A 12,267-nucleotide genomic window follows, 5' to 3' on the forward strand; every position below is an offset into this window, starting at 1 on the left:
GGAAAAAGCAACAAGAACAGATAAACACGAAACACTAAAGAATTTTATTTTTGTAAATAGGACCTTGGAACCTCTATTGTGGGGTTCTCTGATACGCTGAATCTGATGGCGTGATCTCCATTAAAATTCTTTGACTTTTATTAGGTATTTTTCACCTTTTTCGAAAGTTTGGCAAATTTTTTTAGGCCAACTAATGGGTAACACTATACTTAAAAAATATTATATATTTGGATTCAGCACAATAAGTTAATTTTTGGTACATCTATTGATATAAAAATTGATTCCAGATCATCAAGAATCTAATTTTTTTCTATTGCTAACTTTTCATTTTCAGTTAGTAATACTTGATAAATAGATAGATGTTTTTGCCTGACTATTGGAAGCCAAAAGCGATTGTCAAACAGTTCGTGGTAACGAACTGTAAGTAAGGAGCTACCCGGCTCAATAGTAACCGAAACTCTAAAAACCTGAATTTTGATACCAGTAGGTGTATCAATAGAATCAGATTTTTGTGCTAATTTCAAATATATAATAATGTGTCATTAAATTTAGTCTTACCCATCAAAAGTTAGGCGCCTGAGAAAATTTGCCTTATTTTCGAAAAAAGAGGGAAACAACCCCTAAGAGTGCTAGAACTTTAATGAAATTCACACCATCAGATTCAGCGCACCAGAAAACCCTACTGTAGAGGTTTCAAGCTCCTATCTACAAAAATGTGGAATTTTGTGTTTTTTGCCAGAAGAAATATCACGGATACATCTTTTTTTTTTTCCAGGGGTGATCGTATCGATCCAGTAGTCCTAAAATGACGTGAGATAGCTCATCCGAACGGATTTTCTAGTTGCCTTTTTAAGTGACCGAAAAAGTTGGAGGGCAACTTGGCCCCCTCCCAAGCTAATTTTTTTTCTCGATTTCACCCAATCAGAATAATTTTGAGATAGCCATTTTATTCAGTATAATCGAAAATCTAATAAATATGTCTTTGAGGATGACTTAATCCCCCACAGTTCCCGGGGGAAGGGCTGCAAGCTATGAACTTTGCCCATTGTTTACACATAATATTGGTTAATGGGAAGTATACAGACGTTTCAGGAGGGATCTTTTCTGGTTGGGAGGGTTGGAGGAGGGGGCTACGGGGGACGATCTTTCCATGGAGGATGTTTCCTTGGGGGAAGGGCATTTCTATGAAGGGGATGCTGGATTTCAAACGATCAGAAATTAAATACTAAAAACAAGTTTTTTTCAACTGGAAGTAAGGAGCAACATTAAAACTTAAAACGAACAAAATTTATTGCGTATATGAGGTGGTTCCATTAATTCAAAAACATTCAGAAATTAAATAAAAAAAAAGTTTTCTTAACTGAAAGTAAGGAGCAACACTAAAACTTAAAACGAACAGAAATGATTCGGTATTTGAAAAGGGCTGTACCCTCCTCAATCCCTCGCTCTTTACGCTAAAGTTTGACTCTTTCTCACAACTCAATTTTTTAAAACAAAGAAAATCTTTAGCGTAAAGAGTGAGGCATTGAGGAGGGGACAGCCCCTGTCATATATGGAATAATTTCTGTTCGTTTTAAATTTTAATGTCACTCCTTAGTTTCAGTTAAAAAATCTTGTTTTTTTATTTAATTTCTTATAAAAGCCACTTGCTTTTCTTCCCTAGAAATTTTTTTTACCATATTAAAATATTAAACATTAAAAATTCTGAACAGACAAAATTAAATTTGTTTTAATTTTGCTCCTTACTTTCAGTTGAACAAACTTTTTTTTAATTTTTTTTTAAATTTAATATTACAAATGTAAAGACAACTTATGAAAAACCTTGCAATTAATAAAGCAGTAAAGAAAGATTTACTGAAAACTAGTTCTAAGACGGAACAAATACTGCAAAAGCTTTTATCATTCGTCTGGACTTCAATATGAGTTTCTTCCGTCTACTTTTGATAAGAGAATGGATAACTGTGTTTAAATAATAATAAATACATCATTTTTGTTCTTTTTTGCTACTAAATGATTATGGATATTAATAATTTATCAGATATTAAATTGGTACAATTTTTGTAAATTAATTTGGAAGTAATTGTCACAAAAGATGAAAGTCAAGGATGAAGAAGCCCCTTTGAAACCCTTAAAAAAAGGCACCCCAGGAAATATGAATGTAATATTTATTTTATACAAAAATATTTCGACGGTAAGCGCGAAGCTGCCACCCAGCTCCATTTGCATTGCAGACTTTGTCCGGAACTATTGCTAAGAACGGAAATACCTTAGAGAGTATAGTCTCTCTATTCTCTCCATTTTTATTCATTTTACCCCACAAGGAAGACAGTCGTTGCCCAGTACCTACGTTGGCATAAGGAAGGAAGTCGAGGCCCCTTGCGTCGTCACCCTGTACTTGCGTCCTCATAAAAAAAGTCATCACCCCGTGCCTGCGTTCTTATGATAAGAATCGTCACCCTCTACGTCCTCTCTTTGAAGGACATTGCTGTCTGCACCCACGCTACTTTTCCGAAAATAGTGGTTAGTTTGTAATGAACAGTATGAGAGTCAATGGAAAAGTTAAGATGAAATAATTCAAGAAGGTGTGTACATTATAGAGTTATTGTATAATTTAATGCTTAAAAAGACGATATATGAACTATGAAATAAGCACTAATGGTGCCATTATTGGAAACGTCTGTGTGCGTGGTCATGAAAGTGAGAGATTAAAGGTCTTTGAAGTACCAAAACAAATCCAGCTGTTTTAATGGTGAATATGCAAAAGTATCATTTCAAGATATTTTTGTACTCAAAGATAATAATTGAGATCGTAGTATTTTCCTCCACTACTATTTGGAGATCTCCATCACCCCTAGAGTAATCAGCTGTTGTCATCAGGGCTCAGAGTCAAATCGATATCACTACTGGCTTACTTTAGAGTAGAAGTATTGTAACCGAGTGGTCCACTCTCTCTCTCGGAGTATTCTGCTCTCAATCCTCATAAACCAAATTGGGTACCTGGGTTCCTCTCTGACACCACTAAGGTAAATATTCTGACACTTTCAGTGCCACAATAAATCATAACATGCCACAGATTTCTACGTCCTCTTCTCTTTCCTAAAACCGGTAGGGATATGGCATGTTTACTTCCCACGACATGGAAGTGCCACCCTAATTGGTCAAAAACGCCACGCTAATGGAAACATAAATCAACCTTCAAAAAACCTCTTCCTTTCCCTTAGGAAAGATATCTTGCTTAGTATAGGACTCCTCTCATATACCAAACTAATCTACTCTCGGTATGTCTGGAATTCAGACCCAGCCTAGGTGAAATAAGTCAGAGTAAAAAGTAGGGAAAATGCTTACTATTTATAATACAACTTCACACTTTTAACTCAGAAACAATATTAATTTAAAATTAACCCAACAATCCAAAAGTAGCCTCCTTCGTGGAGGTGCTCATAGCTCTGACTGGCTGGCTATGAATGACAGATTCAAATTGAAAATTTCCAAGTACCCTTTGCAAAATGCAGCTAAATCTTTACCTGCATGAGTGAAGGGTCGCCTGACCCATGATTAAATTTTAATTAGATTAAAATTAGATTAATTAACGTCTCATAGTAATAGCTAAGCCCAGCGTTGAAACCTTGCAATTAAGAAAAAAAAGTTAAATTTAGAAAAAAATTATTTATCTTCTAAAGAGGAGCCAAAAGTCCAATAATACTGCAAGGATGAGACGAATTGTTGATGATGAGGGCAAACTTCTTTGCGATGATGCAAACTTCTTTGCAAACTTCTTGATGATGAGGGCATACTATTGCAGCATTGTCATAAGCCATATTTTATCTGCATGTCGGAACTATTACCTATATAAATATTTTGTAATAGTAGACAGTGAAATCGGAAGTAGAATAAAAAGGGCAATGGTAGATATGACTCTGAAAAAATAAAGAACAAATTGGTGCAAAGTGAAGCGCCTGTGAACGTTAATACTGCTATTGACGTTGTACCAACAGATGCAGTCATTGAAGCCAGTAATACCAACGAACAAAAGCAGAATGAGCAGAATACGAAACTGCAATAAAAATGTGAATGCTTCAAAATGGAATAGTGAATATTGTACTGGATAGGAAGTAAGAGAAGAGACTAAGTGCCCTGCCAAGAGAGAACATGGTGAATTATTCTATGGAACGGGGTCTAAACATCCAAAGTTGTTTTCAGTTTTAAAACTGATCTGTATTTTCAAAATCTCGTAAAATATTACGAACATCCTCTCAGGTATTATCAAAATCTTACATGACATTATCAAAATATTCTTAACTCAGATAAATTCCTTTTTTGTAAGCTTTATTTTTCGTTAATTACAATATTTCAACCCTGGACTTAGCTATTGCTATGAGATGTCTTGAAAGAATTGTTAATTAGTCCAAGTCTAAAAACACAGGATAGTGATGACTCACGTAAGTGAAGAATTATAAAGATCGAGCTGAAATGCTGCAAAGGGAGCTGGTAAATTTTCAATTTGAATCTGTCATTCATAACTGGTGGTTCAGAGTTATGATCATCTTAGCGGAAAAGGCTACTCTCAAAGTGTTGGTTTAATTTTGAAATTAAGTTTCTGAATCCTTACATTGGAAAAGTTTGCTTTTTCCCAAAATTCCTACATAAGTAATTCGATAGATCCAGTAGAAAAACTTAAAAATGCAAGTAAATCAGAAAACACAATAGTTCGTAGTTTCGACATTTTTCCATGTATATAAGTATAGCTGTGGCCATATTAAAATTACTTGTACTTGTAGGAATCAGGCACGGAGGACTTGAAACTCCAGTGTAGTGTTTTCCCGTTAATTAACGTGTAAAATTGCTTTGAGCTCTGCTGCCGCAATACCTAAGGTTAAAAAGTCGTTGGGTTTTTCATGTTACCTATTAAATAAACGTCTTGAAAAATTTGTGTGGCGATACCATCTTGAAAAAAAAAAAATGAGAAAAAAGTCATAAAAAAAGGCTTATAATTCTTGTCATAAGCTAAAGAGCTTGAAAATTTTTATTGAATTTTTGATCGTTTTTTAAATAATGCTGGGAAATCCCGCACCCCCTTCATGGAAAATTTCCTTCCCCATGAAACATTCCCCCATGGATTCCACCCATATCAAGGCACCAAGGATCTTCAAGACTTGTTTGGACCTGTAGTGTGGTCAGCTTCCAGCTGCTTTGCAAATGATTACCATTGAATTGTCCATGTGTAACCGAACTTTCTGAATCCTCCAATAGGTTCAAGATCTGATTTAACTAAGTTCCACCCGTTTTTCACTTGTCTTCCTTGGCGTCGCTTCCATAAGCTAAGTAGCTCAGCTAGAAGGATTCGGAAAGACAAGTACTCTGTTGGCCTCCATACGACATGTCCCAACCATTTCAGACGACGCTCCTTGATCATGATGGCAACACGTCTCTTAATACCACACATTTGTCGTATATCCACGTTTGACATGCGATCATTTATGTTAATCTTGAGGAAACAACGCAGAAATTATCATTTAATCGAAGATTTAGCAACAGGAATTTATTTCGTTGTTTTAATGACCCTAGTTGAACTTTGTAATAAGTTTTCAATGTATTTTTATTTCCGTGATTCTTTTTACCAGCAAGCAGAGGCACTGCCAGTAGGAGCACCTCTATCCAGACTTTTGGCGAATATTTTTGTAGAGCACCTTCAAAACAGGGCTTTAAATTCAATTTTTTAAAATAGTATCTCCGATATCTACTGGGGTCACTATATGGATTACACACTATCGTTTTGGAATTATGGGGAAAATGAACTTAGTTTTTTTTTTTAGATCATCTTAATAGCCTACATCGCTAATAATTGACAAGATTTTGATATTTTAGATCAGTCTTAAAAGTGATCTCTTTTTAATGTCCTAGAAGTAAAAGAATCATAATAACAATGTCACGTACATCAGGGGAGAGTATCCGTACTCGGGAGGTCTAGTCTGTGACCAATTCCATCTAGAAGAAATCCCCCCCCCCCCAAAAAAAAACACGCAATGCTTTCTTCATCACTAGACAACATCTGCAGAAGTTTCAAATCGAAAGTCACCCTTTTGTCTTAAAGGGGAAGGATCTTAAATTTCAGGCACACTCTCAAAAACAATTTATCAAAGTGTGTGAGCTGTCTAAGGGAATATAAGCTTTAAAGAAGTCATTTACTTTCTCTTCTTTATCCAGTAGTTCCTTGTAAAGTAGAATTGGGGGGGGGGGGCGGTGAAAAGTTCTTTTTACTATTTTAGATTAAAATTGAATTATTCTAGTGACAATATTTGGTTCTATACTTGGAACTGTCCAATTATTTGTGCTTGGGCATGTCCTATGTATGACAACTATAAATAGAAATAAAATAGCAAGGATTATCTAGCTTTGACACGTTAATATAGCCTAATGGCAAAGCAAAAAATCTAAACATTTGTATATAGCTTAGAACTATATGTTGCCTGATTGGGAGGCGGGCTGACTAGAAAAGTACAGATGACAAGAATATAGCAAGCAAGACTTTATGAATTTATGTCATGAAGTCAAGACCTTTCACTCAGATCTACTGAAGCAACTAACATCTCTGATCTCTGGTGCAACTAGTTTCAACCGCTATGGTCTCAGTATCTTCTTATCCAAGCTACGCAGGGTTTTCATCAGATATACTTTCTCTCTCCAGAGTATATGGAATATGGATGAGAGCACCTTCGGCACCGTACAAAAGCCACACAAGATTGAAGCTGAGATATGACTAAGTAATTTACTACCTACAGAGACCAGACTAATGCCTCAATAATTACCACACTCACTCTTATCATCTTTCATATACAGTGGTTTAATTAAGGTTTTCCTGAAATCGCTAAGTAGGTCCTCTTTTTCAAAAATTATACCCATAATCTTCAGCAACTTATTTCTATCCTCAGAACCGCCATATTTAAGAAACTCATTTACCTTCTGTATGCAGTGTTATTAAGAGCCAATAAGGTCCTAGGGACAATTTTTCTTTAGGGAAAGGAGCTTCAGACCATCTAAAAGTGTACTTTAATGGTGTACTTTAATGGTTAATCTCACCTTCTTATTTTAATTAATTTCTAATTTATTCTGTTGTTATTTATAGAGGATATTCATGTTTCTTACCAGAAAATTTACATGTTTTTACCATAAGATTTAGGCATTGATGGGGTGGAGTATTTTTATTCATTTAGATTGAAAATCGCTATAATTTCTGGTCTTCAATAGGGCACCATCATATATGTTTCTTTGTGTGGCTACCCTGAAACTCGCCTTTAAAACAGTTCTTAAAATTTTTAAGTCACTTCTGGCCGAAGCTACCCCCCTCTCCAGTTTTCTTTCATGTCAAATGGTTATAGTCTAACTTTAAGGTTTGGGAACGATGCAAATGGGTCCTTCAAAATTTACTGCTGCTCGGAACAAGTCAAAAATATGCAAATATCTGCTTCAAAATGAGTTTTTGATGGAAACAGGATAAAAAAATGTAAACGTGTGAAACAAAATATGTTGTATCTTGAAACACAATGAGAGTACGCACAAACGTATTGCATAAAATGTGTTTCTCCGAACGCTTTATTGTAATTTAAGTTCTGAAAAAAGGCTAGCAGCCGGAACACGGAGCATCCTCTTGGATAGACCCTGTTCATGGACATTAACCCCTTTACCATTCGTTAATCAGTGTCAGATATCAATTTTTTTCGCTAGGCAGTTTTTTTCAAAACGGTTTTTTTAACTTTTAGTTATTATGGGTTGTGACTTGCTCTTCACTAGGTTGTAGCTAGCGCTGAAACCATGATACTAAACAGTTGAGAAGTTTACTGAATGTAAGATCTGATCAAACCGATTTCATAGCCACAAGTATATATGACGGGCGACAGAATGCATTTGACTTGTATAATTTAAGCTATATATTTGCACATTAGGGGGGTGGGGTACGGTTAGGTTGACTTAGGTTTTTAACCCCTTTCTGAGATTTATTTTACCCCACCCCCCTTAATTTGCAAATATTTAGCTCAAGTTATATTATTAAATAAACAGAAGTATTAGATTTTCATCCTGTTATGGCATCTTTCATTATGATTAACCTAACAGCCCTTCTTGTGTGCGTTCGTTTAATACATAAGTACCAGTAACTTTTCTTTCAAGAGGGCATAGACTAATGCTAACAATTTCTCTGTGTGTTTTTAAGTTAATCGGTGATGGTGGAATTTATAGGAAGGGCGTAGAAAGGGTGTAATTGATATGGGGCAGGGAGGAGACAACTTCCCCCTTCAGACTAAAGTATGACCCTCCAGACCTCATTTTGTCCCCCGGCTGAAATTTCGTTTCTGCAAAAAAAATCTTGTCAAAACTAAGATAAGCCTTCATAATTCAGGCATTCAGAGAAACAGGTCAGTTTTCTTTAGTATATCTTTGCCTCTATGGTAATATATGGCTCATTTTTCCATTTTCAGTTTCATTTTCACTTCAATTTGGAAAAATTTGATCCAACTTTGTCCCCCCCCCACCTCAGGATTTTGACGAAATTACCCCACTCACGTAGATATGAGCAACATCTTTTATATGAGCTATTAAACATCTGTCTAGACACATGCGATACCAATACGCCCAATAACAGTACGCTCACGCCGATACGCGTGATATAATTATGCCCGATACCGATATAGTGTGCAGCCCTTTCTCCAGGGAGTATGGAGGGTCATATCACCACAAAAACCAAGGATATTTGACCTGTGAAATATGTTGAACAAAATGAATGTCTCAAAATTGTTATTGGATGACTTTGGTGGGAGTGGACCTTCAGAGAGGGAAGGGCGGCTATTTGCCCTCCAATATTTTTGGTAACTTCAAAAGGACACTAGAAAATTTAATTTCCGTTCGAATGAGCTATTATACATCTCTCTTTGATGTACTGGTCACCCCCCAGCCCTGCTAAAAAAAAAAACAGCAGACGCATCAGTGCTACAACAAGGAAAAAGTCATTTCCTTTATTACTCCAGGAGAGGGACTGCATATGCTCTGTACGAGGTCTTTGGCCATCGTGATTCAAATGGTATAGTGTTGCTTTTGATCTGGCATCATGTTTTAGGGGCTCCAGGCTTTTTTTCGAAATTATCATAAATTTCTTCTCACAATACACTTTTACTTTTGAAACAAGCCAAAACGATGGTTACCATTCCTCATCAGTGTCAGATGGCACATTTGTTTCCGCTGGGCAGTTTTTTCCTAAAGATGATTTTTGACTTTTGATTCTGATCGTGTTAAAGAGTATATAGTAAATTCTCCCAACAGACTAATGAGACTTACTAAGGGGGCTGGTAGGGGGAGTATACGGGAAGGGTCTCTTGCAAATCTCCAGCTAAAGGTTTTGGAACATAATTATTGGAAAGGTACCGTTTTATGCGTCAATGCTTTTCAACTTAAGAAGTGGCGCCAAAGGGACCGTTTTTTGTTCTATTCTGAAGTTATGAATGGCAAAACTGATTTAAATCACGTAGATATGTGCAATAGCTTTCAAATCAGCCATTAAACATCTCTAAGAAGCTCTGGCAGTCCACTAGCCCATAGCTTTTCCACTTGCGACATGGCATCAATAGTGCCATTTTGCGGTTGCAGTAGGTAGAATTCATAAATGAAATGTAAATATGATAACTAGCTTGTTTTTGAGCTAGCAAACATCTGCACGCAATGTTTTTGCACCCCACTAGCCCCACCCCCTTAACACAAACCACAGAAAGTACCGTTTTGTGCCATATAGTACTTGCACTTTGTAGAATTTATAAAAAAGCATGAATGCGCAAGGACCAACTTCCTAATAAGCAATTAAGCCTCTCTCTCTGATGTTCTGGTAAGCCTCTTGCCCTGTAAAAAAAAAAGGAGAAAACAAAAGGGAGACAGATCAGTGCTACCCATAAAAAAAAGTGATTTTTCTTGTTTTCAAGGGTATGGACTGTGATTTCCATAAAAAAAGTTATCGACTGTGTTGATTCCAATGCTACACTTTTTATTTTAATCTGGCGCCATTTTCAAGGGGTTTCAGACTTTTTTCGAAATGACGATAAAATTCTTTCCCCAATAAACTTTTATTTTTAATACGAACTGAAACGATAGTTACCATTCCTGAATCAGTGTCAGATGGAACTTTTTTTGCACCAGGCAGTTTTTTTCTAAACGTGTTTTTTAACTTTTGGTTACTATGGGCCGTGGTTCGCTCTTTACTAGGTTGCAGCTGCCGCTGCAACCATGATAAAAAATTTCAGATCAAACTCACTCGAAGAAACTGTAAAAACACAAGCCTGCTAAAGTCTTTTGGTCACTTTCCCTAAATCCTCAACACAATTTCTGGCTTTCTGTTGCTTTCTCTGACAACTTTTATTTTGAGTATTAATATTTAATAGCATCTAGGACTTATTTGGAAGCAATATTTACTATCTAAATTACATTCAGTAGAACTTCCGTTTATTGAACTACTGAGGATATTAGAACGGAAATACTTCCTTTTTCTACCTGAAAACTGTGATTTTTCTAGTATTTTTCTTCTTTTGTCTTTGAAATTTTATAGTTTTTAAGATAGTCCCATATTTAGTCACCTCTGCCAAGTTAGGCCGTGAAAATTATTTAGAAAAACTAATTCGTCAAATTTAACACTAACAACGCTTTTCTGATTAGCTTACTAATTAGTTAATTAATATCGCTAAGGCTAGGAATAAATGAAGATGAAAAGGTGACGCTTGGGTAGCGAAAAAATTAATCAGGTGGACAGCTTCCCTTATCTTGGTAATGAACATACAATGAGAGAAAAAACTCGATGAAGAACAAACAAAAAAAAACTGTGGTCAGTAGAAGAAAAGATAAAAAAAAATTAAAATGACGCGGACGTCTGTATGAAAACGAGGCGTCAGCACAAAAGAAACGAAGATAAAAACTAAAATAAACGCAAAACAAATTAAACCTCACCAATATTAATAAAATACAATTATCGCAACTGATCAACATAGGACATTTTCCTAACTAAAGCTGCATATTTTTAATCCTATTGCCACCTTATGTTTTTAGATTAAATTTTGGTATTTTTCGGCTATTTGTTTTTAGTTTAGCTAAAAACTACTAACGCTATTGCGTAACCGCCTATAAAGTTCTTTTTTATTCATAACTAGATTCCCAAATTATCCTAATTTATGCAAACACATGGTTGGGTAAGTTTCCACTTGACCAATTCCAACAATCAGGTTTCATTTTCACTGTCCTTAGTACCTTAATTAAAGACCCTGGACTACTATACAAACCAGATGCACCAGATAATAGACACCATATAGTTTAACACCAGGTTAACTTTCCACTCAACCAATTCAAAAAATCAGGCTAGTACTTATGCATTATACGGGCACCGCTATATACTGTATAGGAAACCAGACATGGAGACCCGTCAAACGGGTATTTTCAAGAGGTAAATGGAATGCAAAGCGTGGTTCCTTATCGAGTTTACAATATTTAAACGATTGTGTTTTGGAGTTTAGGGGGGGGAAGATACCGTATTTAGGTTATGTATTTGCTATATGCTTTTATTTACCCCCCCCCCCCCCGCCCCCTAATGTGCAAATATATAGTCCAAATTTTTTTCTAAACTATTATACGCTCATCCTACAATATTTTGTTTCATTAGCATTAACCAAACTTGACTTCTTTCGTGGGGCCTGTATAATTCATAAGTACCATCAGGTTTCATTTTCACTGTCCTTAGTACCTTAATTAAAGAACCTGGAATGCTATAGACACTAGATACATCAGATACTAGACACCAGATAATCTAACACTCAACCAAATCAACCAATTAGCCAATTTAAATAATCCGATTTTATTGCATTGTCCATGGTACTTTAAATCTTGTTTCACTTTTAGGTCATACAAATACTGTCAAGCCGGCTGCGAGCTTCCTAGACACCAGCGACAATCGAACACGCTCAATTATTAAGACCAAGGGGTCTCCAGGGCTCATAGATATCATACGCGTTTGCGATTCAAAAAGACAAAGTGGGACGTAAATCAGAATTCAGTGAAGAAGCTTAAAATAGGAACTGATGAAGTATATTATGACCTTAAAATTCAACATGAAATGGAGATGTTTCAGACTGAAAAGCAATTATTTGCTAAGAAATTAGAATATATGAAGAAAAGGCATGAAATGGAAATTTAAGCATTTAATTATGAAATGGCATGGAAACAGGAAGCTCATGAAATGGAGATGACAGT

The 12,267-nt window shown here is 35.8% G+C and overlaps 1 protein-coding gene across 2 annotated transcripts in view; it reads left to right on the top strand.

The window, feature by feature from the left end:
* The window catches only part of LOC148948119 (uncharacterized), a 119,341-nt gene extending 107,074 nt beyond the window's left edge, over positions 1-12,267 (top strand). The window contains exon 6 of one of the 2 annotated variants that reach the window (XM_089095197.1): positions 11,917-12,265. The gene's annotated coding sequence lies outside the window, so the exon portion shown is untranslated. Of the gene's footprint in view, positions 1-11,916 lie in introns of both variants that reach the window. The other variant, XM_089095196.1, reaches the window with a different exon arrangement.

Source organism: Artemia sp. Qi Xiang Cuo, chromosome 10 (genome assembly GCF_049724085.1).
Source record: "Artemia sp. Qi Xiang Cuo chromosome 10, ASM4972408v1, whole genome shotgun sequence".
NCBI classification, from domain to species: Eukaryota; Metazoa; Arthropoda; class Branchiopoda; order Anostraca; family Artemiidae; genus Artemia; species Artemia sp. Qi Xiang Cuo.